Below are 26,021 nucleotides of genomic sequence, written 5' to 3'. Positions count from 1 at the left end.
TCGCAGTATCAAGAGCTGTTGCCAACAGCTCAATTCAGGGCCTGCAGATAAAAGGTTCTGTACCCACTTACCAATTCCCTGAGCTCTCCAGTCACTGGTAAATTTCTTTTGAACACATTCTCAACTTTTATCTTTTTTTTTTTTTTTAAATGAAAATGTTAGTGGGTAAAATCCAGTATAAGGGACACATTATTCTGAGAGCATAGCTTTCCCCACCGATACCAGCGTCATTTCCACTGCTCTGTAATAAGTGGCTGCAGCTGTTACCATGGCGATTTTCATTTTTAAAAACTGTATCCACACAAAGACAGGCAACGCAGCTGTTTCCATGAAGCATCACGAAATAAGCCCAGATGTAATGGCACTCCTGCCTTTTTTCAGAATTAAGGAGATGTGTCTAAAAGTCCAGGTAGAGCCAAAGGATGGGGCTGTAGCTGTGCCTTGAGAGGAGCCGCCTGCTTTCAGTTGAAGCTCAGGACACTAATGGAGGGTAAATTAGTGGAGCTAGTGAGCGTTCAATTTCTACCCAGTTTTCTCAGGCAGATTCTTTGTACCAGTTAATCACTATTTACACTGTGATTATAACTTCCTCCAATAGCCTCCTTTGAAAAAGACACCCTCTTCCTCTAAATCCGCACATGCTACCCCAGAACACTGCAAGAACAAGCACTGCTGATGGGGCTCAGTACTTGTTTTTCTGAAGTCCCGTGGCCTCCTACCTACATGTTATTAAAATGCTGCAAGCAAGCAAGTCAACACAAGTTTTTAAAATCATTCTCCACTTTCCAGTTAGAGGAAGCGTGCTGCCTGCTGCTGCTCTTGTCCTTTAATATGGAGGGAGTTTGGTTTTCTCTGTGTGTGGTCTGGTAGGCACCAATAAGGACAAAAAGATACCTGTCAAGCTCACCATTTCCTGAACAATAGTATTATCTTTCTCAGGGAACAGGAATCTTCTGTTTGTTTCTATTTTTGTTTTGAGGCCATTGATTTGCTAGCCAAGCCAGATGCTGAAAATTATGTTAAGTAGAACCCACAGGTGGCCTCAATCCCTCATTCTAAACGAGATTCAAATGAGTTACCCCCTCACTGACCTGAAGAGCTATTTCTTCTGTGACAAAGGTGCAGTGCACCAGATGGGACTCTGGCAGAATAACTAGATGAAGAAAGCCTACCGTGTGCCTCATGGGGAAAGGATTTTAAAAGAAATTATATTTCCTGTCAATAGTCCCCCATCTCATATAACTATTTAACTCTTAAAAAACAATAATGTTTCTGAATTTCTTTATATTTTGCCAATCAGTTACAGCTATTTTGTTGTTACTAAGAGCATTGAATTATAAACAGTATAAACCGCCAAAATGCCCAGGAATCTAATAATAAAAGGACTTTTCCTGGAAAGCACAAGTAGTTCTTTTATTCTATAAGGAGAGCCTTTGTTTGGAAAGAAATACGGCTGTGCTTAATTAACATCTGAGTAGTCAGCAATCTTTGTGGTGTTGGTTGCTATTAATTGTAGTTGAGATGTGACCTACAAATAATCCACAGAAGCCGTGGGGCTTTATGAGCACAATTGCCTGTGTTTGATTCTACCTTGCCAGGAATACTCTCCAAGATCCTGCAGAATATCATTTCTCTCCTTTGCACTATTGAGATGCAAATGGCACTACTGGCTGACCACCGACAAGCTTTATGAGCAATAAGGAATCCGAATTCCTTCAAGGCATCCTTAAATATTAAAATGTCATACATGAACAAAATATGTAATGAACTTCAAATAATTACAACAAACAAAAATCTTATGGGTCCCTCAAGACCTGTAAGAAACCAAAGGGTCTCAGAATATTTTATCTGTCTTATCATCGAAGTAAGATATCAATGCCTCTTTCCATTTAAGAAAAATCCCAGAAACCAATTTTTTGGCACATATACACCAAAAAATTATGGAGAATGCACTTGTCCAACACAAAGCAACTAAACAGTCACTGTCCCAATTATTGTTCTCTGCCGTTTTACCTACCAGCCTGGTGCTGCTTCCAGATGTTTTGCTACCTTTTTTTTTAATTTTTAAAAACTTTTTTTTATTACACTTTAAGTTCTGGGACATATGTGCAGAATGTGCAGGTTTGTTACATAGGCATACATGTGCCATGGTGGTTTGCTGCACCCATCAACCCGTCATCTACATTAGGTATTTCTCCAAATGCTATTCCTCCCCTAGCCTCCAACCCCTCAATGGGCCCCGGTGTGTGATGTTCTCCTCCCTGTATCCACGTGTTCTCATTCTTCAACTCCCACCTATGAGTGAGAACATGCAGGGTTTGGTTTTCTGTTCGTGTGTTAGTTTATTGAGAATGATGGTTTCCCATCAACGATAGACTAGATAAAGAAAATGTAGCACATATGCACCATGGAATACTATACAGCCATAAGAAAGGATGTTTTGCTATCTTAAAGAGAAGCAAGAACTGCAAGAAATTCCCCTGGATGGACTAGAATTCTATAAGTGTGTGAAAAATAAAACAAGTGGAACTCTTTAATTTATCAGAATTCAATATTAACACATTGGTAAGTTGAGCTTTAAAGCTAATAACTCTACTATTTCTAAATATCAATGATCTGCAGAGATTGGTGACATTCTTGTTCCCTACATGGAATTGAGATCACCCTCCCAAAACTCGAGAAATCAGAAAGGTTGATCAGCATGAAAATGTCCATGTTGGTCAGCAACCATGGCTAAGGAAAGAATTAGGAAATTATTTCATAGCTATCATGAGGAGCTATGAGATAATGAAATATAGGAAATATAGACTTAAATTAACCATAAGGCTGAAACATTTTCTCCACAAATGTTTTCAACTACTTCAAATCCTCTTTTTCAATGTGCCCAAGGCTGAGAGGAGACCCACTGGGTTGCCTCTCTCACTCCTGGCAGGGCTTGCTGGAGATCAGAAGAGTAATGCAGGGAGGAAGTTCTGTGTGATTTATTTCAACTGAGCATAACAAAGTGGTGAATGGGGATGTAAGCGGAAATGCTGCAAGTGTATTTGTGTAAGCACACATTTCATTTCTCTTAGACATGGGAAGTTGAGGGGAGAAACAGTCTCAATAATGACAGTGGGGGGTTATTTTTCAAAATGTCTTGTCTTTGATGTAATTCTGATATTAATGTTTCTATTGAGATTCATGTTTATTCATTCAATGAATATTTACTGAGTACCTCCTGAGGGCCTGGCCCTATTGTAGGTGCTGGAGATATGCAAGTGAATATGACATGGAAGGACTCAGGGAGATAGGCAATAAATATACAAATTAACAATCAATCTTTTGAGATGGGAAATCATTTGTAACCCTCCCCAGCCCCAAATTTAAAATAATTCAGAATTTAGAATTACAAAGGGACTTCAACAATATCTCATCTGCATTTCTTCATATTCCCATGAAATAAATTTTGTGGTAAGCTTCATTTTGTAGATTTTGGAATTGAAATTCAGTCAAGTGACTTGGCGAAATCCATTTCAACAGTCAATGGGGGAGCCAGCATTTCTATTCTGCAGAACCTCTGCTCTTTAACTGTATCACACACCACCTCCACAGATTGTTTTTAACATTTGTGCATCTATGTGCAGTTTCAACATCTGGTATTAAACCGCTTTCCAAATTCATGTATTTAACCCTCCCACCTCTGGTGCCAACTCAGCACTGCAGATTTCAAATAAATCATTGCTTTCAAATTAAGTTTACTATAAAGAATCTTTTGGAAGGTAATTTGATAAGTGCCTACATCAGATGAAATGTGAACATGACTTTGCATGATCACTCCCCCTTCTATAGACTTTTCTGGAGGAAACACCTTCACTGGTCTTGAGACCCTCTCACTTTGCTACATGGCATTGTGCCATGCCCCCCACTGCTCCAACATCCCCCCTCAACCCTCGCTGTTGTTCCTGCAGTACCCCTCGCTGCCATCATAACTGCGTTCACACTCCCCTGGCTCAGACTTGCTCTGCAGTTCCTGGAGAAATTCTACTTTTTTGCCTTTCCAGCCTGTATACAGCAGTATTCCCAGGTCCTTTTTTGTTTAAATTCTTAGCCAATGTCTTTCTTCAAGTTTTAAAAACTAATTGCTCTTATGGGTTTTATTTGTCCTTAATATTATGATATAAGAAATTCACTTTAGTGTTGTGTCATTTATTGTCTCAAATCAGCCAAGAGTTAGAGGAGAGCAGGGCTGTTTGACCACATTGTTTTGGCATGTCCAGGGCTTGTTCACTATGGGACCAGCAGCACGTAGCCCAGTCTGGAGCAAAGAGCCCTCTTCCTGTGCATGCTCCTGACATCAGCTAAGGTTCTGGCTCAGACCCAAGAACTAGGTCAACACATTTCAAGATCTCAATGAGAGATCTGGGTGAACGTCCACCTCTTAAGATGTTCTCCCCAGTGAGGAAGGCCAGCTGGAACAGATCAATTGCTCAAAACATTCACTAGCTGCCTTTAGAAGGACTTAGTTACTAATTTTAACAATTCTTTTACCTTCTAGACATTTTTAATGCTTAAATATCTTACTTTAACTGTTTAATAATAGTTATTGTACTTACTTTAATACATATTTCATTTATTTTTAATGTTTTAATAATTTCTTTTAAAAGACTAGGAAATATAGACACAAATGGGCCAATTCTATAGTCTAAAATGATAGAGGTTAACTCTGTTTTTCCTGGTTGAATATGGTATCTGATGCTTAGCTCTGTATTACTGGGTAAGTTGCTGAACCTACCCGTACAATAGGGATAATGATAGTACTGGACTTCCCCAAAGAAACCCCTTTAAACTTAGAAAATGGTTCCCTTCATTCAGTTTCAACTCTGTCCCTGAGGGCCATTTAAGATGCAGCCCTCCTAAAAATATAGCATTTGAAATGGCATTTCCAAGATTTGTGGATAAGAATGCTGATGATCACATGTGAGCATAATGGTGTTTTTAAAGCCAAGATTTCCTCTTCCATAGTCTATGTACAGAAATCTGCAGCCTCAAGCTCTTAAATTCTTGAGCACATTCAAGTTTCTTTTAAGGAAACCGTTGACTTTATCAATGTAGAGATGGGAAAGAAATATGCAAACTAGGCCTGCACCTTTTCATACCATTTGGTCCAGGTACATTTGTCTCCTGGGATTGGAATTATATACATCTCTCACTGATCAATAACATAAATATTGACTTTCACCCATAGAAGTCATCTCTGAATGGTCTTCATCCAATACTTAAAAGTGTTCACATCTGAGATTCTAGAAGGACCATCTAAAGTATGTGAGATCCAAGTATGCTTCCAGGTTACTGTGGTAGGCAGCCTTCAAGATGGCCCTCAATGATCCCTGACACTTGGTATTCACGCCCTCTACATTCCTCTCTCACATTGTACTAGGGTGGTCTGTGTGACCAACAGAATTGGCCGGAAGTGACAGTATGTCAGTTCTAAGATTAGATTGAATCCATTTTGGTTGCTCTTTCATTCTCTCACAATATTTCTCTTGAATTATTCTCTCTAGGGAAAGCAAACTCTTGTGCAGCCCTGTAGAGAAGTCTGTGGCAAGAAACTGAAGTTCTCAGCCAACAGCCATATGAGCAAGCTTGGAAGTGGATCCTTTGGTCCCGGTCAAGTCTTCAGAGGCTGTAATCCTGGCCAACAGCTTGTCTGCAACCACATGAGAGACCATAACTAGAACCAGTCAGCCTAAAGTGATCCTTAGAAATTGTGAGATCATAAATGTTTGCTATATTAGGCAGCAAAGTTGTGATGTAATTTGTTACACAGAAACGGACAACCGTTACTTAGGCTCTACCTTTGTTTCATAGCAGATCACCAGAAACAACCTGACGTGAGTATTTTAGCAGTGGCTTTATTCAGTTAGGGGTCACTGTTTTACTTTTTGCTTTTACAGAGGGGTGACTTTTAGAAGGTGCATTTGAAGAATTCTTCTGCGTCTTTTGTAAGACTATAATCAAGAACATTGCCTATGATGTCATTCATGCTTTATTTCTCACAGAATTCGATAACAGAAAAAAACACATTGTTGATGACTTGTGTATTTTCTTTAACTGACCTGCAGAATCATAAAAACTGACATGCTTTCCTTTTCACTCTGTTGCCAGGATGCTCTGAATAAAATTTAGTTCTAAATTAAGGTCTATTTTGTGACAGATACACATTTTTTTTAAGAAAGCGATACAGTTTTTTACTTTTAGTTATCCTTTTTGAAATAAATATTCCTTAGCCCTGTAAGCCCACTCAAGTTCTTTATGGGAGTAATTAATTCAAGGTACTGTGAATTTGTTGATTTCCTGTTACATGCCAAGCAGAGTGCGAAGCTCTGGAAACACAAAGATGAATAAGACAAGAAGCAAGCTTTTCTCTTATGGAGCTCAAAACCTAGTGATGAAGAGCTATGTGGAGAACCAATCATAAAACTAGATGACAGACACAGTCTTCACAGAGTAAATGTAGCAAGCTGGGAGTGCTGGTGAGAGAAGATGACTCCTGAGTTGGGATGGCAACCAGAACTGGGCCTGATGAAGAAGGAGAGGCTGGCATTAAGGCTCAGAGAAAATAATAGTTGTCTAGGATGTGGTGAAGAAGTTTAGTATGGCTGAAGTGGGGTGGAGTGAAGGTAGAAGTATATAAAGTGCAAATCAAACACAATTAATATGCCTCTGAGTGCGTGAGAACACAGTTTACATGGAAGTGATTGCAACACAGTAAAAGCCACTTTTTCTACATTAGGTACTGGCTAAATTATAAATAGCTAATGTACCAGAGAATAATAAAGCCATTTAATAACAGTTTACAGTACTCCCACTCAGCTGTGATATTGCTGAATTCTTGCAAAACAAGAAAGAAGCAATACTTTAGAACTGGAAAAACGTCCAATTCTTATTCATTGCCCACAGATTCTGGCAAGTTTTCAGTGAGGGCCCCTCTGGTTGAAACAAGTTAGAGACAGAATTCTGGAGGCTCTGCTTCTACAGGAACCATTAAGCTTCACAAAGGGACAAATGCACCAACATGAAGCAGAAGTGAAAGCCCCTTTTCTGTTTGTCTAAACCACATGGAGCCCATTATGTTCATATTTACTACAAGTGGTCTCTATATTTTCTTTACAGGACTTTAGATTGTTTCCCCAAATAATAAATATACTTGCTTTGGAGCACATCAAAAGAGCAGGGACAGCATCCTGATCTCAGTGTATTAAAGAGGTGCCTGAATGCTCAAACATTCAGCAGCTAACCAGATTCATCAGCCCTTTACACATTTGGTAGGATTCTAACGGTGACTTCTTTGATGGTACACCATGGCTTGTTCTAATCTTTAGAACAGAAGTTGCCAACTCAGGTGCCTGCCAGGCCACACCTGTAATGTAAAGGAATGACCTGTCTGCGGAACCCAGGAGAATGATGGGAACCCCAACACACCAACCAGCAGATATTCACACACACTGGCACAGGGCTGCAGTGTTGGAACATCAACTTTCTGGTTATTTTTGCTTGTTTGTTTAAGAGAAACTGAAAATCTAAACCATTATGTAAAATTTGCCAATTTTTAAATGTTGGCATCGCATATAAAAGATTTAAGCTGTGTGTGGACTGAATAAAGTACATCTGCAGATGAGATCTAGCCTGTGGACCACACATTTGTAACGTAAGCTTCAGACAATCATATTAGCAGATATTATCTCTGGCACATATTGAAGGAATTGTACAGAAACCACCTTTAAGGCCTCAAATTTGTTTTCAGTGACCTTATGACATCACTCAGTGCTGACAGGAGTATAGAACCGTGTTAAGCAAGTTATGCATCCTCAGAAAGCCATTAAAAGACAGTTCCAGATACAAGTACAAATAAGCTGATATAGAAATCTCTCCTTCATTTGTGTATATAAATTATAACAATGTTTTAAACACATAGCTGAACTCAAATCCCCAGAGGTAAGAAACAAAGGGAAAATCCACAGTGAGAATGATAAGCTTTGCTACATGCTATTTATAAAGAAAACCCTCACAAAAGATGTGTGTGTGTGCTGCTTTAAATGACCTGAATAATCATATAAATTAATATCCTTCTCATTTCATTCTAACATTGTCTCACAAAAATATTTTAAAAATATAAATAGGCTGGGCATGGTGGCTCAGGTCTGTAATCCTAGCACTTTGGGAGGCTGAGGTGGGTGGACCACCTGAGGTCAGGAGTTCGATACCAGCCTGGCCAACAGGGCAAAACCCTTCTCTACTAAAAATACAAAAATTAGCCAGGCATGGTGGCAGGTGCCTATAACCCCAGCTACTCGGGAGGCTGAAGCAGGAGAATTGCTGGAACCTGGGGGAGTGAGGCAGAGGTTGCAGTGAGCTGAGGTTGTGCCACTTCACTTCAGACTGGGCGAAAGAGTGAATCTCTCTCTGTCTCTCTCTCTATATATATATGTGTGTGTGTGTGTGTGTGTGTGTGTGAGTGTAACCACTATGAAGGGAAGGCAGATAATTTAAAAACATTAAAAAGAAGAGCTAGTAGTGTAAAAAAATAGAAACAGAACAGCCTGAAAGATTTTCTAAAACAACTGCATTTAAATGATTACAAATATCATTAAATTAAATATAAAATACAATGAAAGAATAAGACTCTAGACAATTTGAAAAAGGAAGAATCAAAATCTAGAGGGTAAACCATAGGCAATAAAATTAAAAACTCAGTTGGCACAGCTCAACCGAGAATTAGAACAGGATCTGAGGGAATCATCCAGAACACAGGTTAAAAAACAAAAAGATAGAAAGGTAAAATGTAAAAGAATGTTAATGGGCATGCAGAATAAATTAAAAAATAGTCCAACATATATCTGTTGCAGAAGAAAGAAGGTAGGTGAGAGAGGAACTATTCTAAGAAATTTTTTTATAGGACTGAAGAAACATATCAAATTCCGAGTGGAATAAGTAAAACAAACACTCAGATTTGCTGTAGTAAAACTGTACAATACAATACATAGAGAGAAAGTAAAATATCAACCAGAGAGAAAAGACAGATTAGCTAAAAAAAGAATAACAATTACAGAGTATATTTTAAATCAATATCAAAAACAATATCAAAAACAAAATAAATACAAAACAATATAAAATATAATTGCCTAATATCAACAAAGTTCTGAGGGAAAATATTTGTCAATTTTGAATTCTATATCCGGATAAACTATATTTCAAAAGTGAGGACAAAATAGATTTTTAAGCAAAAGACTAATAATTACTACTAGATTACTACTACCGAGATAATTTACTAATCATATACTTTTAGTAAGAGAATCACTAAAGGAAAATCTTCAGAAAGAATAAAACTGAACACAGAGGAAGGAGTAGGTACATGAAGCATTGGTAAGCAAACAAACTGTTAAACTTGTAGAGAAGCCAACGTAACCACTAATTGTAAAATAATAATGATTACTGAATGGTTAACAATAAGGTGGAACTAAAACACCAGCAAATTGATAGCACAAATAATGGAAGGGTTGAAAATCATTAAAGCATTTTAATTTATACGCAGTGTCCGGGATGATGCTAGGAATATTTTTTTATTTCAGACCTTGTTAATTATGTATTCTATGTTAATTATGTATGCTAAAATTTAAGGATAATGACTAAAATAATGGAAGAAACTAGAATGAGTCAGTCCACAGTAATAGAACAACAACAATAAAAGGGACATAGAGAATTCAATAATCAATCCAAACAAAATCAGGAAAGAGGAAAACAAGAACCCTAGAAAAAGCATTTACATTGAAAACACAAAATAAGGTATGAGATGTATTTATATATACATATATAACAGGTGTATATTTAATATATATAAACATTTGGCACGAGTTTATATGTGTTTTAAATGTGTTATGTTTTATAGCACAAATACATTTAACTTATCTATGTATAATTTTCACAGGAGTACAAAGAGGTATATTCATATACAGAAGGATATTCACATGGCATTTTTGGAATACTGAAAAAATGACAACACCTCAAAGGTCTAGTAATAGAAAATGTGCAAATAAAGTGTAATATATAATGAAATATTAAACAACAGTCAACATGAATGAATTGTGTCTAGAATTACCAATATGGATAAATTGTAAGAGACATAATGGTGAAGAATGGCAAAAGCAAGTTGTAAAAGGATAACAGAGCAGACTCTTGACTGGCTACCTAAAAGTCATCAGTAGCCTCCTTTTTTATTTTTCTGGTGATATTCTCTACTGAGGGTGCTGAAAAGTGAAAAGAATCAGCAACCTGCCCTTTCTTGCAGCAAGGGGTACATCAATTCTAGCAAATAATACGCAGTGAACATCTCTGGGTGTTTTCCCCTTCCCAAAGAGAAAGATAAAACTTAACAAGAACAAGGCTTTTGGCTGTTGGTCTTCCCTCTTTGTCCGCCCTGGAATGTGAACTTCTGAGGTTTAGTTTGCTAACTTGCAAGCAACAGGTGAAGAGTCACACACCAGGATAGTGAAGCAGGATGGATAGATGACAGCGGCGGGCCAAGGACCACCATGGTGGGCTTTCCCTAGACTTCTTGTTATGAAGACAAACAATATTCTTAGTTCTTTAATATCCTGTAGAAGGATTTTTTTTTCTGGTACTAGTAGCTAAATGCAATGTAATTGAAACAGATAAGTACAGTATAATACCATTTATGTAAAATTTTAAAAATATAGAAATGTGTTATATATTGCTTACGGGTACAGACAGACATAACGCATATGAAAAACTGGTCAGGAAGGACCCATGCTGAGGTTAAGATGTGGTTACCTGTGCAGAGAAGGGTGTTAGGGGAAGGGAAAGAATAGGGAGGAACAGGACTATGGCTGTTGCTATATTTTATTCTTTTAAAAAGAGTTCTGAAGTAATATCAATGCTAAAAAAGAATCTGAGTGATGAGTACTGGTTTTTTTCTGTATATAGCTGAATTATTTTAAAACTTTTATCTGGAACAAAATAAATTTGAAATTACGTAAACTCCTTAGCTGTCTATGATGCGACGTGGTTCGTTGTGGGTGGTGCTCTGTAATTCCCTTATCTGATCCATTTTCTCACTCCAGTGAGTGAAAGCAGGGTTGAAGATGAGTCTATTCTCCATCAGACTGTGCTATGTATAGATCCACTGCAACCCTAGCAAATGACCTAAGAGAACAGATTCCTGGGAAGCTTTCATGTTGCGTCAGGGTAAGCAAATAAAAGTTCTGGACAGAGTGTTCCAAAAACCTTAGATGACTGCATCTAAAGAATGCAAGCAAGATGCAAGCAAAAAAAAACACGGTGATTGGCACTTGGAGTTGGTGAAGACAAAGATATGGAATAATGACAAGCTTGAAGAAATCCCAGCTCATGGGTGAATTTTCTATGGAATAGGGTAGCCTAGAATCAATACTTTTTCAATTACATTTAAAAATTGTTTACACAATCTAGTACTTGGGCAGCAAGCTAGGAATGTTGTAGCTATTGATTTTAAATAAAATTTTATCAATCAAAGATATACCTTCTCAAGGAGAATTTCTTTTTTTAATTCAGAGAACAGAGAGAGTATAAAGTGAAAAGTGAAAGACTTTTCCTCCCTCTCTGACACCCAAGTCCTACTTCCAGAGCTAAATACTGTTACTATGCCTTACAGTTCTGGAGATTTTTTGCATAGATTAGCAAAGTTATACCCTTTCTATTTTTTAGAAATAAGAGGTAATACTAAACATATTATTAAGTTGGTTTTTAACTTAATTTATATATTAGATATCTTTCCACATCGGCTCACATAGATGCATCTACCTCTCTTCAACATTTATAAATGTTATATGCAGTTAATGCATTTATTAAACCAGTTTTGTATTGATGGACATTTAGGTTGCTTTTAATTTTTTGTTTTATAAATAATGTTACAATGAATATTTTTGAATAACTCATCTTTTCCCTATAGATATGAAAAGCTATTTGATTATATTCAAAATTCCCACAGGTATTTGTTTAGATTTTTCTTATGACTCTATTCTTTCATAAATCTGCCAGCCCTTTCCCTCACAAGCACCAAAGTTTGATGGCTGAGCTTCATAATACATTTTCATATCTGATAGAGTTCACTCCTTAGCGTTACTTAGAACTTTTGGAATTTTCCCTTATTTATTTATTTATTTATTTATTTATTTGAGAAAAGGTCTCTCTCTGTCATGCAGCCTGGAGTGCAGTGAGGCAATCATGGCTCAATGCAGCTTTGATCTCCCAGGCTCAAGCAATCCTCCCACCTCAGCCTCCCCATTAGCTGGGACTACAGGCATGCTACCACACCCAGTTAATTCTTTAATTTGCAGTAGAGATGGGGTTTCGCCATGTTGCCCAGGCTGGTCTTGAACTCCTGGGCTCAGGCAATCTTCTTGCCTTCACCTCTCAAAGTGCTGGGATTACAGGCATGGGCCACTATGCTCAGCCCACATTTCTATTCTTGAATGCTTATTTTTCCAGGTGAACTTTAGCATCATTTCATCAAGTTTAAAATATCCAATCTGTTTCTCTGAGCAGCCAGCCATTATCGCAAACCCCACCTTGTAGGCTTTCCTCTCTTGAAACCAAAAAGGTTCTGGACTAAGGACAACAGGCATGGACGGAGCAGGAATGGGATGCAGCCCTGACTACAGGTTGGTGAAGTGAAATCCATAGAACGAACTGTGGGAACCCCAGACCCCTTTCCACACAGGGCTCCCAGAATGTTGGCATTCAACTTATACCTCCTAAGAGAGAAATTATCTGGAGAAATAGACTGGTTTACAGATAATGAGATTTAGAGGTGCCTTCAAATAAAGGCCAGATTTCTTAGTTATCCTGCAGTGAGGCTCACCAGTTGATGAGGTTAGAACTTGCCCCTGCTCCAGTCTCTCTTTCTTTTTCACCTCACTCTTAAATATGGTTACTCAGTCTGGCCTTTCTACAGAAGTAAGGAAAAAGAGACTCAAAAGGACCGAAAAAAAAAAAAAACTGCAGAAAGCAAACACAATTTAAGGTGCCAAAAAAAATCTTCCAAAAACTATTATCAATATTTTCAGAGGCAAGAGAAGGACATAGGAGGCTAGAAAAAAAATTCAGAAAAACAAAAAAGCTTTTAGAAATAAAAATACAAGGATTGAAATGAAAATTTCAAAATTGGAACATAAAGTTGGGGAAATCTTCCACAAAATATTTATATCGATAGAATATAGATAAAAAGATGTTTGAGTGAGTGATATGAAGAATTGAAAAGCAGAAGAGAAAAGATGAGGAGATCACATCAGTTGGTCCAATATTTTTACTAAATAGGTTCCATAAGAAAGAGAAGAGAGAAAAGATGAAATTATCAAAGGAATGGCATGAGAAAATTTTCCACATTACAAGATATGACTTTCTAAATTGAAGGCCCCAAACATGAAACATGATGAGTAGAAACGAGCATTATACCAGGCACATTATTGTGATATTTCAATATAAAATAAAGATAAGAGTCTATATGATTTCTTGAGAGACAAAAGATAAATCACAAATGCAGTGATAAAAATCATACAGCAGTAGATTTCTGAAAACAGCACTGAAAACTAGAAGACAATAAAATATGTTTTAATTACAGCCTGGGAGCCTGAATAAAAATAATAGGTAGACTCAGAGTGGATCTTGGATGGAAGGTCAAGAAATCAAGTATAATAATGTTATACAAAATAACTGGAGATTAAAGGAAAGAACTCCCTTCTTTTTTGAGACAGGGTCTCACTCTGTCACTGAAGTTGGAGTGTAGTGATCCGATCATGGCTCACTGCAGTCCCGACCTCCTGGGTCTAAGTAATTCTCCTGTCTCAGCCTCCTGAATAGCTAGGACTACAGGAACAACACCACCATACCTGGCTAATTAAAAAAAAAAAATCTAGAGATAGGGTCTCACTATGTTGCCCAGGCTGGTCTCAAATTCCTGGGTTCAAATGTCTCAAGCCAAAGTGTTGGGATTATAGACATGAGCCACCATGCCTGGCCTAGGAAACTTTGAAGTTAAAGCCTTGGGTCAGTCATCAATGTCAGAAACATCTTAAAGGATAGATAGTGAGTACTAGACTTAGCCAAGACAGCATCTTAGCTTGCCCCTATAGAGGGTAGGTCTCTACAAAGAGGCATTGACCCTATCCTCCTGCACAGACAGTGATTGCCATTGTCAGTGTCAAGTTTGAAGAGAAATAGATGTCACTACAGCAGCATAGCAGTTAAAATTTGCATTTTCAACCTTTTTCTTTCAAAGTCTCAAACCCTGAACCAACACGAACTTTCATGAGTGCAACCCATTTAAGTGGAATATTGTCTGGGAGGAAGAACCAAACTCCATGCAATCCTATTGTCCTTAGGCAGTCTCTCTCTCGCTCATGGGATAACCCTAAGTGAATAAGAGCTGGCGTGACTTGAGCTCACATTGATCTTCAGGGTGGTACCCCTGTGCTCCAACATGTTTCCAAGAGGCGTCTGGGTATTCAGATGCCAGACCACCAACATGGATGCCTGATTGAAAGCAGAGGTAAATAATTGCTTCTCTGAAGTGATTTCAAGTTTCTCCAACAGAACTATGTGTATTTATCAAACCTTCATTTCATAGTATCCCTTTATTTATAGCAAAACAGACCAAAATACCTGCAACTAGTCTGAGCTGATTTGAGATGACAGGTATGGGAATTCCCAGTTGAATTCACACCAAGCTACATTTTCATACATCCCTAAGGGCAAATTTTGTGACATCTCTCACCAGAATGTTCCAGCCTGCCAGATAGAGGTGACTACTGTGATTTCAACTTGAATATTACATACAAACAAAAAGAATTATCTCAATAGCAACTTGCTTAAAGAAGCGTCTTATAAACCTGAAGCACTTTAAGAACACTAAATTAGACCGATACGGATTTTTTCCCCTAATGTAGAAAGATACATGTATATTAAAAAAAACCACAGCAGGGGCTGAAATATGTGACAAACAATTTGGAAACAGCTGTGCTGATTGCAATAGCCTCCCGATAACATACTGCTCGTATTTTCCCCTCAGTTTGATTCTTTGACTCCAGGAAGTACTGGAAAGATACAAAACATTTTTCTATGGCAAACTGCTTTTAATATGATCAATTAGCTTTCTATCTTTATGCTTGGCTATGGTTTAAATTGAATGATTAATCTTTAACTCAAAGAGGTCTGAGGTGTGCTCTGTTTTTCTCCCTTTCTTTCTTTTCAAAAAGCATCTTAGAATTAAATAAAAATGTGAAAAAGGAATTTCAAATATCAATAGCAAGTGGTTTAAGTTTTAGCAATTATAGATGTTAGCTTACTGAAAAGAAAATTAAGACTGTTGTGAAACAGTCTGTAATTTTTATATGTTTAAGGCTCTGGCAACCAGAATCTCCAGAATATGCTGAAACTTCTCAAATTTTGCAATCCAGTTTTATGACCACAAAGTCTTCCAGAAAGATATGTTAAGTGCTTACCAGGTAGTATTAAGTAGTAGTAAGTCTGGTATTTCTTACATTTTAAAAATGATCTGGAATTTGTTTTCATGTAAGTTATGATGGTAGAGTTATAACTTTCTTTTTTTTTTTTTTTAAATTGGACAGCTAAATGGTTCAACTTCATCTCCTTCCCCTCTTCTCACTGAATTATAATGCCACTTTTAAACATGGAGTACATGTGCATAAGTGTCCACAGACATGCCTCTTTTTTTTTTTTCTGAATGTTCTATTCTATTCGTTTGACCTCTCCATTCCTATCCCCATACCACACTGCAATAATTATAATTTTTTATTCCATTATTCTTTCTATTGCTAAATTGCTTTAGACCTTATTGTAACTCATTTATTCTTTCATATGAAATTAAAATAATTTTGTCCATTCTAGAAAAAAATAGCTCTATTATTTTTATGGGAATTGAATTACACTTTAAAATTAATTTTGGGAAAATTAGCACTTTTAATATTGAGCTTTCTTATCCAACAACATAGTGTATCTCTCCTCTATTCAAATTTTATAATTTCCTTCCTACAGATTATTTAGGTTACCTCTGCTGTGCTTTTAGTTGTCCCTCAGCTCCACAGCAGAAACACATCACCCGAATGAACCTTAGTCCCTCCTTAGTTTCCTCTGGGAGACTTCAAGGCAGGCAACAAGGGTACCATCTCTGAGGGTTAAGACTGGTATTTCTAGTATTTCCTAGGCTCAATTTCATGTTCCTGCTTCTGGTTAGTTCTCTACACAAGGCTGTGTACTCATTTTTGTTATGCCTGTATCAATTTTTGATCCTTTTTCTCCTTCTCACCCTTGCTATGCATCATTTGGCAAGCTGTATATTTAGTCCTTTGATCAGTGCCTTGATTTGATCAGGCTTGCAACCATTTCTGCCTCTCTTTCGTACTGAGCCACAAGGCATATTCAAGGATATGTCCGGCCTGAGGGAAAATAGGCTGTACAGAGCTCTCTTCAGATTCCAGGCACTTTAATTCATAGTTCTCCAACAGACAATAGAGTACATCTTACTGACTGCCTAATAAAAAGAGGAGAAATTGCTCTCTGAATGTGCTATAATTGGATCACGTCTTTACTCACATGGTATTCAACAGGGATCCAAGATGATTTAAGGTTTTTTATTTCTCTATTAGTGTGAGAGAGATATAAACCACAGTTAGGAAATCAGAAACTTTCCACTCCCATGATGGGGAATAGAACGAACAATTCAGATTCCACATTTATGGTAACCTTTTATGTATCAGGTGGAGTACTTGGTGTTTTCTGAGATACTATCTGACTAAGCTTTTCAAAAAATAGCCATGAGCCCAGAAATTTGAAATTTAAGAAAAGGTTATGAAAGCTTAAGTCCATGTGTTGAAATTATGACAGGCGATAACTGTCCCGTTCAGAGTTCTTCAGAGTCCTTCAGAGCGTGTTTGTCCCCTTGCAAGTAAGAAGAGATGGGGTCCTGGGAATAGGCCCTTATGGACACTGGGGGTGAGACAGGGAGACAGCATGGCTTCTCCAGGGGTGTGCTACCCACAATGATGCCTGCTGGGTGCTGCTGGCAGCAGCCCATGAACAACATACACAAGTCAGCCAACTTGCCTCGGAGTCTCATTACTAAAAGTAGCAGACCCAGACGCCTGTGAATTTAGAATGACAATCCCAAGTGCACTGGCCACACCACAGGCACTGACAGTCACCACCAGGCCTATGGTTACGAAAGCAGGTGAAACATTATTATTGGCTCAATGCAAGTTTCATGAGCCTTACAACAAAGCCTATCCTTCCAAGAATAGTTCAAACTCACTTTATGAATGAATCACCTGGTAACTGATCCAGATTGAATACAGGTATAAGAGCAGAAATCTTCCAAACTCTAAGAGTGGTCTACAGATGGAGACCCCCTCCATCCGGCAGCAATTATTTGGTCCGGACTGTATCTTTCCCATGCCCTTATACCACTTGCTCCTCCTCTCTGTCTTGTAAGAGCACTGGCGGAACAAACTGCTTGAACATCAGACTGTGTCTGAGACTCATCATTAGAATTGGATGGAAGAGGAAAAGCATCCCCCTGCAACCTGGTTAACTAGGACCACTCAAGAGGCCTGAACGTGACAATAACTCAGAGCCAATAATAATAGTAAAATGAATGTAGCAAGTATCATTTGATGCGTTTTGTTATTAAGTACTATAAACAAATTTATCATCATTGACTTTCAAAACAACTGCATGAGGTATACATGATTATCCTCATTTTATAGATGAGGAAAATAGGTGCTCAGGGAGATTAGGCACCTTCTCCAAGGCTGCACAGTGTAAATAACAGAAGGAAAAATTGAGACTTCATCTGAAATTTATAACTTTAAATTTCTTTTTTTTTTTTTGTGACAGAGTCTCGCTCTGTCACCCAGGCTGGAGTACAGTGACACGATCTCGGCTCACTGAAAGCTCTGCCTCCCGGGTTCAAGCCATTCTCCTGCCTCAGCCTCCCAAGTAGCTGGGACTACAGGCACCCGCCGCCATGCCCAACTAATTTTTGTTTGGATTTTTCATAGAGACGGGGTTTCACTGTGTTAGCCAGGATGGTCTCGATCTCCTGACCTCGTGATCCGCCCGCCTTGGCCTCCCAAAGTGCTGGGATTATAGGCGTGAGCCACTGCCCCCGGCCTAAATTTCATATTCTTTACAGTACAATATTCTGCTTTCATTCACTTTTACCATCTGCACAATTCTAAGAAGTTTAGAGAAGGTTGGTTACCTGATTTTATAATGTAAAACATTAGAAACAGTGAATTAGAAAGAGTTGGGAGACTACTAGAAGTACAAAAACTTAGGACTGAAATTGAAGGAGGAGAAAGCTTTCTTAAAACATCCCCAAACACCAAAAACACCCCCAGAAAACTCCTCAAAACAAATAACTTGGGGTCAGTGAATGAAGAGGCAAATAGTTCCATATGTCCCTCAATAATCTTTGAGGTTATCACTGGATTATGGCATTAAAAAGGGTTAACCTATATACAGTCTATGCTGCTTAAAATGTCGAGAAAATTTCCCAGAGAATTTTGGGAATAGAAGGGACGCTTAGGGATCATGATGTAGAGCTGACTTATGGACGTAAATAATCGAGGTCTAGAAAGTGACAGAGTTGATTCAGCCAAGTGCTGGTCATTGGCAGAGCCCAGCACAGACCTCACTTTCCCTAAATCCTGGCCTAGGAGGCTAACAACTCCTCTTGGCTTCTCCCAAGGATGTTTAGTGACACCTTAGAAACCTCTCATAAATATGGATAGAGATGTCCTTGTTTGACATTGTTAAATTAGATGTCTAAATTTTACATGTATCTTTTATCAATTGCTCATTTTTGCTCAATAAATTAGATACTAGATAAATGCCTGCCTGAGAGATGATCATGCTCCAGTCAGAGAAACCAAGAAATAAAACAAAAAAGAAAGCACAGTGTGATAAGAAGAATGCTCAGCATGAAATGGGAGCCAAGAGGGCACCTAACACAGCTGGGCCTTAGAAAGAGTCAGGCATGTTTTCCCAAATAGGTGTTTTGCATTTAGTCTTGATGATGGATGCCTAGGGAATGAGCCAGGTGAATGAAGGAGGAAATGCCATTTTGGGCAAAGGGATAGAATCTATCATAATGTGGAGTCTCTAGAGAAGTATCAGATATCTTACTTTGATTAGGCAAGAGTCAGCAAACTATAGTCAGCCTAATCCATTCTGTTTTTATAAATAAAGTTTTATTGGAACACCAGCCATGCCCATTTATTGACCTAGTGCATATGGCTGCTTTTGTACTACAACTAGTGTCAAGTAATTGCCATCAAGACCCTATGGCCCATAAAGCCTAAAATATTTACCATCTAGCCATTTACACAAAAACATTGACTGAACCCTGGATTAGAATAGATGGAGGTGGGGGCAGATTGCACACTGGTGGCCCGTGGGCTTCATCTGATTGCTATGCTTTATTTAGTCTGCTCATTGTCTTTTCATTTATTAGTTTAAAAGAAAATATGTTTAACATTTTAAAATTAGGAGAATTCACATAGAAAATCCAGATTTTTAACTTCTTTCAAAAAATCAGATCTGTCCATTTTGGACCTACTTTTCAGCATGGCAAGAATTAGAGCTAAAAAGCAGCAGTTGCCTTAAGGTGGGGAATGGGCTCTCCATTTTCCCATTGTCCTTCCCACTCTCTGCCAGCCTATGTCACTTATCTATCTACCTTAGCCTGTACGAATCTAAGTTTACACATTCCTGAAGAGGCTGGAGATAAAGGTAGTAGTGATTCAATGAAGGGCTAGGAATTATTTGTTAAGAACTTTCAACTTGATCCTGAGATGCCAGGCAGCCACTGGCCTCTGGCCTGACAACACCCGTCTTTTAGAGAACAAGACTGATAGCAACATAAAGAATCGACTAAAGGAGAGAGAGTCCAGAGGCAATGGGATCACTTAAGAGGCTTTTGAATAAGTCCAGAAAGGATTGAGGGAGACCATGAAGTGGTATCAGAGTGAAGGTAGAGAGAAAATGGATCCTAGGAATATTTGCATGACAGCCAAGAACACAGCTGAGACTGAGATACAAGTAAGAGATCTCAGAGTGCTGGAACCGTGGGAGGAAAAGCATTAATATAGACCATTTCCTGAGCCCTCTTACGGAATTCTCAACAGAGTCCCAAAGTCAATAATGCATAAGGCCTACTTTATGTGGCCAACTGATTGAACTTGTGTCAAGAGAGTTTTATATTAAATACATTGGGAGCTTTGGAGATCAGAAGTTGAAGGAGTATAGAGAGGGTCTTTGGAAGAGAGTGTAAAGAAAAGTATTCGATGCCAAAGGTCAGAGCCTTCCATAATAGGAGTAGAATATTAGGGTAGCTGAAGGGAGAAGGGGCTTTGTCAGGAGTCTCAGGGCCCAATGTTCATTGCAGATTTGGGAAGTCTGGTAACTGTAGAAAACCACAGACACCCCACAGGGGCTCAGACAGTACAAAGTTCATTTGCCACTTCCTAATCTTTCCTAATTCTGTCTAGAAGACCAAAGGTGGTTCCTGATGGTGCGAGAGAGGTGGCCTTAGGACCAACCTGGCACGATGACAAGAGAATGACCATTCTTCTCAGCCTCCTTGGATACACTACAGGGGAGACATTTCTTGCCTGATGAAAATATCCTGAGGAGCCTTCAAAGATATTCTCATCTAACAGTAAGAAGTATCACCTTACAAAATTGAAATGCCACTTTCATCTGGGAACACAGAAATAATATGAAAATAGCTATTTATTTGAAGGAGAAATAAAGCAATCAGATAGAATTTCCTATCTACTTGGCCTAGTGAAAGACTCAGAGGGTTTAGACCATTCTTCCGAGAAGAGAATTGGCAGTTTCTATGGAGCATCACATCAAAGGGACTGCAGAACCATAGTACCCTGCATTTTGAAAGTTGGGATGGCTTCCCCAATCAAGCTCATCATAACAGTGAAAATAATTTTACAGAAGAGAAAGAATTGTTCTTTAGCAACCCACACACCTCTATCTAACTCATTCAGAAGAGCTGCTGAGGCAATTTTCTAAGCCCTGTATTTTATTGATATTGTAGAGAGATGTTGAAGAATGTCCACAAGGAGTAACTGAAAGACAAGAGGAAAATCAAGGAGGTTAAAAAGAAAACACAGAAGATGCTGTCACTATAAAGATTATATAGTTTCTCAAGCAAAATCCCAGACAGGGTTCAGTTTTTGAGAGAACTTGTCATAAATGCTCTAAGCAGAGTAATTTTGTTTGTGTAAGGGGGAATAAAGAAAGAAAAAGCATTTCCAAACACTAACTAATACTTAGAAAAAAGGAAGTTTACTCAAAGCAAACCGGAACCATTATGCTTGTCTGATGAAAATGGGATTTTCAAATTTGCAAAAATTTACATTGCATACATAATGCAGACACATTTTCCATGCATAGCAGTCAAATATTAAAATCTTTACAGAAGCTTTTATTTTGTGTAATGCATGTATACAATGTTTTGCATTGCCCTAGATAAAAATTCATCTCATGGTGTCATGCTGTGTCAATCCCGAGGAAAGGCAAATAAATCCTCATTTTACCAGGACAATAGCTTTGGGTAAGAGGATAAACTAGCTCTCATTAATCTCCACTCTTTTCCAGCTGAATCCAGAGGACCACCCACATGGACAGCAGTTTAAAAAAGGACTGAGTTGAAGCACTTCTAAGCATGCCCTTTTCTTTCTCGGTATCTCAGCAACTTCTGGTCCCACCAACAGAATAGGCCAAGTAATAAATACCATTTTCATCATGTTTTACAGTTTACAAAGAGCCCATCTCATTAAGTTTTCACAAAACCTAATGCGCCTGTATTTTGTTGAAGGTCAAATAGGGTAAGAAACTTGTCCAGGAACATTAGCAAGTGGCAGAGGTGGAGTTTCAACCCGGGTGTCTTTGGATCACCTAATACCCTCCCACTAAACCCCTTATCACAGCTGTATCTTAGCCACAGAAGAGAAGTGAGAGGTTGAGAGAATCCTTCTTCTTCTGGTAGCCCCTGCCTCCATGAGTCATGCTATAGTCCTTTTGTTCATTTGCAGGGAGAATCCTACTTTTACAAGACTTTTTTGATCTATTTCATTTGACATGTAATCCATTTATCTCACTTCAAAATATACCATATATCTGATCCATCCTAAATTCCTCCACTTTCTAGCTGAGGGGTTTTGGCAAGTAATTTAACCTCCCTGAACCTCAGTTTTCTCATCTATTAAATAGGATAAGAAGTAAATATAGCATAGTTGTTGGGAGGATTAAATGAGCTGGGATATGTAAATCACTTATCAGTACTAATACATAGTAAACACTCAATAAATGTTAAAATTAAAAAATCAGCAGGCGGCTGGCCTGTGTTGGGTGAGAGGTGAGCTCAGACAAGCGCCCAGAGGTGGTAGACAACCACCAGGGAGCCCACGTGGGTGTGGGCATCCAGAACAACTCCTCAGGCAGACTCAGCAAGAACTCAGAGGGCACCAGAGTTGCTCTAGCTGGTAACCAGCCTTTGAAAAAGGAGAAACAAAAAAGGAAAAGCTACTATCCCATGACAGATAGACAACTGGGAAGCAAGAGGGTCGAATTTTGGGAGACTGCACTAGCTCTTCTTCTTCTTTTTTTTTTTTTTTTGAGACAGAGTCTCCCTCTGTCACCAGGCTGGAGTGCAGTGGCGTGATCTCAGCTCACCACAACTCTGCCTCCTGGGCTCAAACGATTCTCCTGCCTCAGTCTCCTGAGTAGCTGGGACTACAGGCGTGCGCCACCATGCCTGGCTAATTTTTGTATTTTTAGTAGAGACAGGGTTTCACTATGTTGACCAGGCTGGTCTCAAACTCCTGACCTCATGATCCGCTCGCCTTGGCCTCCCAAAGTGCTGGGATCACAAGCGTGAGCCACCACACCCGGACGACTGCACTAGCTTTTCAAGGCTGTAAGGAGATTTGGGATTTCTTGAAGGCTGCTGCATGTGTTTTTGAGAGAAGTTATTGTGAACTTGCACAAGCAGTCATTGATAGTGCAAATGTAACATTATACATGGTGCACTCACAGAGTGCTATGATGAACTGGGGAATAGATATCAGCTTCCAATCTATTGCTTGGCAGCAGAAATCACCACGACAGAGGAAAAGAACATAGAGACTCTGAATGTTCCTCAGCCACCACCCAATTCTAGATATGAATGTCAGCTCCGTTTGTGTCTTCCCACAGGCAAAGCCCTCAAACTTTTAGTGTGCAGCACCGACACAGTATTGTGGTGACTCGCAGCAGAAGGAGTGGAACTGTGTAGTCAGCGGTGGTTCTTTTCTGGCAGACCTCTCACTAACAAAATGAAATTGGAGGAGCCAAAGTTCCCAAAGGACTGTGCTGTACAGGTTAGAGTGAGGCAAACTTTCCAAAACCCAACACCAGTTGAGAACTGAATTGGTCCCGTTGGCTGATCCCCAGGCCCCTCCCACTCCTTTTCATTGTTGCTGTCATTTCCTACTGGATGGTGTGAAATTTATTTGCACTGCTCTGAATTCCCTATGAATGGATTTATTTCTGAGGAATTACAAGTGAAAAATTTCATCTGTGAATGAGACCAACACAAATAATTAATAAAATACAAAGAGCTAAAACAAATAGTTGGAAACTGGTAATGAATGAGCTTGGGTGGAGGTGAACATTTACTTCTCCAATTAAACTGTGAGCTGCCAGGAGGGCAGGCCATTATTTACTTAATATATCTGTGTTTATTGTATTTCATTTATCTAATTTAATGTATTATGTATTTTACCCTTCTAAACACCGTTAGGAAAATACGGCTTTCTCACTGTAACTGCTGGGAAGGAGCATGCTTTTGTTTAGAATGTGAGCGACTAGGGAGCAGAAGCTGTTTTCCTAAGGGACAGCTAGATGGAGGATGGAGGGATAAAAGCAGAGAAAGGGTACAGATGCACCTCCACTTACGATGGGGTTATATCCCAATAACTTTATGGCGAGTTGAGAATATCGTTAAGTTGAAAATGCATTTAATATACACCTAACTGATGGAACATCATGGCTTAGCCTAGCCTACCTTAAATATGCTCAGGTCACTTACATTCTCCTACGCTTGGGCAAAATCATCTACCATAAAGCCTATTTTATAAAAGAATGTTGAGTATCTCATATCATGGATTGAATACTGTTCCAAAAGTGAAAAACAGAATGGTTGTATGGGTACTCTTAGTATGTTTCCTACTGAATGAGTGTTGCTAAACACTCTAGTATTTAGAATTGACAATACTGTAAAGTTGAAAAATCATTATGTCAAAGCATTGTACATTGGAGACCATCTGTATTATAAACACTCACTCTATAATATTTAATGTTAGTAAGATGAACTATAGAGACATATTTGAGTCACTTAAATGACTATATTTGATTATTTGTTAGAATAATCATTTTTTGAACTGCAAAATAATTTTATGGCATAAACTTTGGTGCTATCAGAGTTATATAACATAAAATTAGAACACATTTTGTCAACAGTCTCATTTTATAGATGCTGTGAATCAGGCCCAAGGAATGTATTTAAATATGTATTTAAAATATTATAGTCAATACTATTTTATTTTCTCCCAGATTAATATATTCAAAACTTCTTCTTGAGCAAAAATAATAATAATGTAGTTCAGTTAAGTATATATATTTTTTTCCAAAAAGGTTAAATCAACTATCAGCAGAGGAGCTACACTATAGACACTTAACTAGTTAGTCTTTTTGTGGTAAATTATGACCATCTCCCTGTTTTCCTCTGTCACATCTGCATGTAGAGAAATTACTTTTGTAGTGACATCATCAAGAGATAAGGTAATATCTTAAAAATGTAACTGACTGTAATCAGTAACCACACGGGGGAACCACTAAATAAATAGTCTGTTCACCCAAATAATTTATCAATTAATAGACAATGATAAGCTTGACAGCTTGTCTGATGTCCAAACTACTGACTCAACAAGTACGTATTGAGTATCTACTAGTGCAGACAACTGTGCTGAACGATGGGATCGGTTGGTGAGGAAAACAGACATTGTCCCTGCTGGCATGGAGTTTAAAATATATTAGGGAATAATAAACAATAAATGAGTAAACAAAATATAATTACAAATTATGATAAGTGCTATGATCGGGGCATAGTATTTAGAGTTGACAATATTAAATACTAAGACATTATTCATTATTGATCTGAAATTCAAATTTAACTGGGTGTCCTCCATTTTTATTTGCTAAATCTGGCAGCCCTACCAGTATATGTGCATGTGCGTGCGTGTGTAGTGGGGAGCAAGGGAGAGAGATCTACTAGCTATAATATCTGGCAAAATTCATGCCTAGACACTCCATTTAAATTGACATTTGACAGATGAGAAAGAGGTGTCCAGGAAAGGAAGGGGGTGGAATTGTGGGATGTTTTAGGTGGCACTGGGGGTAGAGAATTCCAGACAAAAAGAATAGCATGTTCAAAGGCCCTGAGATGTTCATTCACTCAACAAGTGTTTATTAAGAGTCTATCATGAGCCAGGCATTAGGCACTGGGGATTCAGTGGTGACCAGAACAGAAGCACTCCTTGTCTTCTGAGAGCGGTAAATCTGAAGGACCAATTGAGGATGTCAAGACACAGCAGCAGAGAAATCATTTTTGGCAAGGAGATGAAAGATAATCCAATTACATTATTTTTACTTCCTTAGTGGCTAATATGAGGCTCAATGAAAAAACAAAAACATGTATTTTTTGTTAATTCAACAATCATTTATCCTCAAGTTGGCCTGGGGGAAAAAGAGAAAAAAAGAAACTGACAGACAACCTTTTGTTATCCTTTATAATAATTATCTTTGGGTTATTCATTAAGGAGATGCTTCAAACTCAATGAGAAGTGACG

At 38.3% G+C, this 26,021-nt stretch overlaps 1 protein-coding gene and 1 pseudogene across 1 annotated transcript in view; one reads left to right on the top strand and one right to left on the bottom strand.

Annotated features, from left to right (window-relative positions):
- The window catches only part of SLC9A9 (solute carrier family 9 member A9), a 598,822-nt gene that overhangs the window by 344,102 nt on the left and 228,699 nt on the right, over nucleotides 1–26,021 (bottom strand). The gene's annotated exons all lie outside the window — the stretch shown is intronic.
- LOC105740165 lies at nucleotides 22,547–23,540 on the top strand (annotated as a pseudogene).

This window comes from Nomascus leucogenys, chromosome 8 (genome assembly GCF_006542625.1).
Source record: "Nomascus leucogenys isolate Asia chromosome 8, Asia_NLE_v1, whole genome shotgun sequence".
Classification (NCBI taxonomy): domain Eukaryota; kingdom Metazoa; phylum Chordata; class Mammalia; order Primates; family Hylobatidae; genus Nomascus; species Nomascus leucogenys.
The sequence above is the reverse complement of the archived record's forward strand: the minus strand, read 5'-3'. Positions and strand labels throughout refer to the sequence as shown.